Source organism: Ambystoma mexicanum, chromosome 10 (assembly GCF_040938575.1).
Source record: "Ambystoma mexicanum isolate Mex_15411 chromosome 10, UKY_AmexF1_1, whole genome shotgun sequence".
Taxonomy (NCBI): domain Eukaryota; kingdom Metazoa; phylum Chordata; class Amphibia; order Caudata; family Ambystomatidae; genus Ambystoma; species Ambystoma mexicanum.
This window is the reverse complement of record NC_090932.1, coordinates 275,839,248-275,845,968: the sequence shown is the minus strand read 5'-3', so window position 1 is coordinate 275,845,968 and position 6,721 is coordinate 275,839,248.

Below are 6,721 nucleotides of genomic sequence, written 5' to 3'. Positions count from 1 at the left end.
AAAGATGATCCTTGTGGTACTCCGCATGTGGAGTCTCTTGGGTTGGACTTGAAAGGTTTCATCCATACGGTTTCCGTTCTGTTTGTTAGGAAGGATTTGATCCATAGTAGGCCGGTGTCCGTTATTCCCAGTCCTTCTAATCTCGTTATGAGGATGTCGTGGTTGACTGTGTCGAAAGCTGCGGACAGGTCTAGAAGTATCAAGGCAGTACTGTTGTCTGAGTCTGCGTTTGCTTTTAGGTCATCTCATATTTAGAGGAGAGCTGATTATGTTCCTCTCGTAGGTCTGAATCCAACTTGTGCCTGGTCCAGTAGTCAGTGCTCTTCTATGAATTCTTGGTTAGTTTTGTAAATGTACGTTTCTAGCAGTTTGGCTATGTAGGTGATATTCTAGATGGCTCTGTAGTTGGATAAGTCCTCTACATTTCCTGCTGTGTCTTTGAGTAGAGGCCTGATATACGCTGATTTTAAGTCCTGTGGTACTTTACCCGTTGAGATCAAAAGGTTGAGGACATTCCTATGGTATTCCATCAGAGTTCCTTGTTTGAGAATATAGCTAGCGTACTGTTTACCGGGTTCAGACACAAGGTAAAAAGTTTGAGAATAGATTTCTATATGTCCGGGGGTAGGGGTCTTCGGGAGAGCGTGATTTGTTGCTTTGATTTACCAATTTGACGAACGTCTCCACTGATATTTCGGGAAAGCCTTGTAGTTTGTTCGGATGTTCCTTGTGAGAAAGGGTGGGGCCTGTAGTGTGATCGCGTGGTCTGCATTGTATGGTTTGTTGGATAGTAATGATTTTATTTTTGAAGTGGTCTCCTAGGTCATTGCATAGTTTCATCGATGGAATTGGCGTGTTGTTGCATCCCAGTGGGTTTTTTATTTCATTTATGATTTTGAAGAGTTCTTTTTGGGTGTTTGGTGCTTTGAAGATTCTATTATCGTAGTGTTTCCTCTTTGCTTTTTGTATTTCTTTTATGTATTTGCGGATCTGTTGCAGACATTTCAGTTTGTTTGCTGCCTTGTTGTTGGTCCTCCGTTTTGATTCTAGTTTTCTGGAGGTTTTTTCATTAGTGGGGTGAACCATTTTGCCATTGTTTATTTTCTTGATGGGGTGAAAGGTTTTTCTTTGGCGATGTCGTCTAGGGTTGTTACGATCCAAGTGTGGAGTAGAGCTATTCCAAGTCAGCTTCTTCCATAATTGTTGCTTGTGGTTTGCTGAGTTCAGTTAGGTTGGAGTTTTTGATGGTTCTCCACTTTCTTTTCATGGTAATTGGTGGTTTGTCTTGTTGTTTGTTTATTAGAATGGCTATTGTGGTTATGAATGGAATGATGAGGTGGTCACTCCAGAGTATTTGGATTGAGGGTGCTGGGGTAATGAGTTCTTTATTTGCGAAGATTGCATCAAGTGTATGCCCTGCCAAGTGTGTTGCTCCTTTTACTAGTTGTTGTAGATTCATTGCTGCTAGTTCGGTGGTTAAAGATTTTTGTGTTGTTGTGGTTTCTTCATTGAACCAAATGTTGAAATCTCTGAGGATGATCAGATGATTGTGCTTGATGGCTAGGATGGTGATTGCTTCCATGAAGGTGTCTACGAAGGTTGCATCATAGGTTGGTGGTCTGTATATCAGAATGAATTTCAACTTTGTTTTGGGGTTTACTGATAGGCGTAGTATTAAGGATTCACATTTATAGGTGTTTAATGGATCTTCCAGTTTGATAGCCAGGTGTTCCTCGTGGATGATTGCCAATACCCCCACCCCCCTCTTTTAGTTTTCCTGTTTGCTTGAATGCATTTGAAGTTTTCAGGCAGGCAGTTTTTGCGGGTGATCTTGTAGTTGTCATCTAGCCATGTTTCAGTTACAAATAGGATGTGGATATCTTCATCAGATAGGAGGTTGTATATTTCGGTTGAATGTTTTGACTTGACCTTGCGTTTATTAAATTACAGTGGATTTTCTTGGTGTGGTTTTGTTTATTGGTTGTTCCTTGTTCTGGTTTGTAGTTGTTCCGTCGTGGTGTTTCTGTATTACTGTTGATTGGATGAAGAACAGCGACGGCTGCTTCTTCATTGAAGTGGTCCACTCGGTTGATAGCATGGCTGCTCAATTGTGATGCTTCTCCAGTGATGACAGTTGGTTGAAGATCAGCGATGGATTCTTCTTCATTGAATCAGTCTGTTAGGTTAACGGTAGGGCTGTTGGTTTCCAGGGCTTCGTCGTCTTGTCTGGTATGTTGTGGGTCTCGATGGTGCCCCTTTGCTCTTTTGATGTATGGGGTAAGAGGTTTGGAATCATCCCACTCTCTTATTGGGTGCTCCCTTCTTTTTTCTGGATGATTCGGGGGATTCTTTGTAAGTGTCGAAATGTCAATGTTGTTGAGGCAATTGACGCTCTGTGGTTGTCGCGAGGTAAGGTGTAAGATATACAGATATTTCTCTTACATGTTTTGTTCTGGTGATAACCGTGTTAGGCGGAATGTTTCCTGAATTTGAGGCTGCTTCTGCTGGGTGCTGTTGGCTTTGTGTGTCCGAGGCCATTGTTGCACAATCTTGCTCTCTTTCTCTGCGTCCCTTTCTGGGCCGGGGCATTGTGGTTCACAGTGCCGAGGTCGCACAGTATTTGGTGCTCTGTGGTGTATTGTGCAAGCACAGTATTGATGTTTCTTTAGTCTTGATATGCTTGGATGCTCTCTGGTTCAGTCTGTCCTTCCTGGCAATGGGTCTGGTGTTTTTCCTATGGGTGCAGTGTCAAGGGTTTTTGGAGGTGGGCGTTCGGCTGTCGGGTGGTTTAGGGCTCAGCTAGGGTGAGTAGTGATAGGTCGCAGGGTATTGGCAGGAAGTAGGTACTAGGTTTCACCGGTGTGGATCATCACTAATGGCAGCTACTGCTTAACGCTTCAAATTCGGCACGGACGGGTGGGGGAGGGACCGTGTTTCAACTGGTCTCGAGCAGTCGTTCTAGGAACTGGTTTCGGAACCCTTGGTAGCTACACGAGGTCTAGGTTTTGGGAGTAATAATTCAGTGTCCTGATCTGGGTGGCTGGGTAGCGGCAGAGGCCTGGCTTCAAGTAGTGACAGAACACAGCTAGGAGTGTGGGTCCTGCACAGTGGGAGAGAGGCCCATGTCTAGCAGAGCAATTGAGTGCAATACCAAACACTGCTGGAATTGAGAGCCAATTGAACAATTGAGTAAAGCACTAAGTACAGATAGATGTGAGAGACAATTCAGTAATTCAGTACAATCCTAAAATCCAGCTGGATTTGAGGGTCCTGTATAGTGGGAGAGAGGTCAATGCCTAACAGAACAATTGAGTACAGTCCTAAACACAGCTAGATTTGACAGTCCTGTATAGTGGGAGAGAGGCCCATGCCTAACAGAACAATTGAGTATAGTCCTAAAAACAGCTAGATTTGAGAGTCCTGTATAGTGGGAGAGAGGCCTACGCCTAACAGAACAATTGAGTACAGTCCTAAACACAGATAGATCCGAGAGCCCTGTATAGTGGGGAAAAAGGCTAATAGGGTTCCATATTTCAATAATGAAAGTGCTGCCAGTCTAGAGTAAAATTATGAGTACAGCGTTCCAATACATTTCAGTTATTTTAAAAACAGTTCTACAATATAATATTGAAACATGTAACATTGGTAATATATAATTTGAATGATGTACTCCACAACCATTAATCCATAGCGCATTACGAAGCAAAATGCTAAAATTATTTTTTCTTTGCTGTATCTGGGTACAGTTGGTGAAGAGGGCAGGGTGACACCTTGGTAGTTAATAGTGGATGGTGACAAAGCCAACTGTACAAGGCATACAGCACCATATATAACATATAGAGGGCATTAAAGTGGCACCACATATCTTCATACTTATCGTTCATTCTTCTTCTGCGCTAGGTTATGTTTTCCCCCTGGCAGGTACCGCCAGCATCTCCTGCAGCCAGTCCTAGCAGCATGGACTTGCTGGTGCTTTCCAGTTCCCTACCATAACTGTTTTGGCCTGAGTTCAAGTACAATTCATCCAATGTTCCAATGGAACTAGTCAGGTTCCGATTGTGCAGCAGCGCCCTAAGATCAATGATTAGTAGGTGATAAGGACCTACTATCAGAACATGTGAAAGTTGAGAGGGGTGTGTGACAGGGATGCATGGTGGCACCCTTTCTATTTAACTTCTACTTAGTGGATATGGGAAGGGCGATGGAAGCAGCAGCACTGGCGAGCCCAAAAATTGGCAGATGTCTGATCAGATGGTTGGCTTATGCTGATGACATGGTCCTCCTAGGCAACTCAGCGGTGGGTCTTCAGCGTCTGTTAAACTCACTGGAGACCTAAGTAAAATAGAACGACCTGCTAATCAACCCGGGAAAATCGAAAATAGTTGTTTTTAAGAAACAAGGCAGACAGGGAACCAAATACAAGTGGACTCTGGGAGATCAAAGCATTCCAGTGGTAGGAGGAAGTAATATATTTGGGGTTCACCTTGTACGCATCTCTGAAGGTCAGACAAATCATTCTAGACTTCTGCGAGAATGTCTCCCAATTGATATCGCAAATGAAGAAAATATTGAGGAAGTACTGTAAATGTTCCCTTATGCCTGTGATTAAATGCTATCCAGCTAAAGTGATCCCAATCATTTTATACGGGTTGGAAGCGAAACCTCTGGCCTGGGAAATGAACTGGCAGAGACTAAAGGGTCACATATGGAAGAAGGTTTTCAGTCTCCCCCAGAGTCTCCCCATGGCTAGTCTAAGATACCAGCTTGGCTTAAGATCACTGAAATCAAAGGCAGAATGGAAGTAGGCCTCCCTATATCAACAGATTGTGGTCCCACAGGTCAATTCAGTTTATGATGACTTAGAGGCACACTTGAAACACTCCTCATCAATGTTTTTGCTCAAGTTAGAGAAATTGGTGCTTAGAGCATTGAGTGAGTGTGACAGTGACATGGACACCCTCAAACATAACCCAATGAAGATAAAACAGGCACGGATGCCCACTGATTGGATCCATGCAACAGATGACATGCGTAAGTTAGCCCTAGCAGACTCACTCTTGCCAATTGACAAATAAATTGTTTTTTTTGTCGAAGTATCTAAGGCAGTTCCCTGATTGGAAAAGAAGACAGACCTTCCTAAGAATTTGTTTAAATCTGATACATACTGGGGAGGTGTTGTCCAACAGGAGAAGGAGTGGAGAAGCAAAAAAACTTTGTACCATCTGCGAGGCCCCAGAAAGGCAGTCTATCAAACATATTCTGATGAAGTGCAGGGGCACCTGGGATGTGAGAGTAAGATGCCTCCTGCAATTCGCATAGCGAGAGGACAGCTTGACATCAGAAATGTTTTGGCATAGGCCCATAGCTGGCCATGAACCATTGTTGACCATACATGTTTTTCGGGGTCCTGCAGATTTCTGGTTTCACCTTAAGTGAACATTAACAACAGAAAACATATATCATAGCCAAATGACTGAGAAAATCAAATATATGAAATTGTATTTAATATGAAGTATGAAATAACATGTGTATTGAAGATTTATGTGATTTTATTTATATATGTTTTTCTTTGGTTTGTATATGTAAAAAAAACGTTTTCAGGTTAAAACACAAAAAAAGGACATACCATTTCTGTGCACTGTAATAAATTGGCCCAGAACAGCCATAGATCAGCACATTTCCAGAAAATGTGTATGACTACGTGACACGGCCAGCGTGTATAGTCCGTTTTTAATTTTGAGTCAAGCACTCGCTCCAACATACCACTTGGGGATGACCCGCTGCAGCCTTTTTATTGGAATAAAAGTAATAGTTGCAGTTTTTTTTCTTTTGCCTTCTTGCTGCCTAGCTAGTACCCGCCATTGCAGAGCCTGGATGCACAGGTCTTCTGTAGCTTAGAATGGTGTTGCATGTCGCTGTGGAGTAACTTTGCTGAAAATGTTGGGAGGGACATGACATTTAAATGAAAGGGGCTCCTGCCAAATGAGTGGGGCAAAATGGTGTGCCACAAAAGTTGGGGGGATAAACACCCTTGCCCCCGCCTAAAATTATGCCCATGGACAGATAAAGGCATCTCAGTTCTGGTTGGATGTTAGAGCTGACATCTGCTCTCATGGGGTACCCTAATTATGCATTTAATAAATCCTTACCTTTGACTGAGAGTCTGCCTCATTCATGCTATATGCATAATATTAGGTCTGTCTGTGTGACCCATGGACCTGCTGGCCAGTCCATTACCATTGCAGCAATGGAGCCTTAATTTACCATGTCTGCCCTGAAGGAGCAGTTTCTGCTTTTTGTCTCGCGCCTAGCTCTCAGCGGACTCCTTTTTAATGCACTTAAGGTTTATTTTGGTCATGGGTGAAAATGAACATGAGCGCATATGCACTTGGATGCACTTGCACTTTTATTTTGGGTAAATGTTTGCCCCATTGATCTCAAAAATCATACCAGAAGATAGTGTCCTATAAGGAACCTCGAATTTGCTGCTTCGATGCTTCTCACCGGTGCCGGTTGTAAATATTTTCCTTGGAGGGGGTGTACACATTTACCACTAATTTGTGCGAGTGACCGAGCATAGCGAGGGAGCCCCAACCAATGAAAGCGAGTGCATTTTAAAGCATATACTTTGTGAAAAACTGGGTAAAAAAATCAGTTTTGGAGGGTAACACGTGAAAACAAAAGAAAAAAAACAATAAAAACGAATAGATGTCAAGTCACC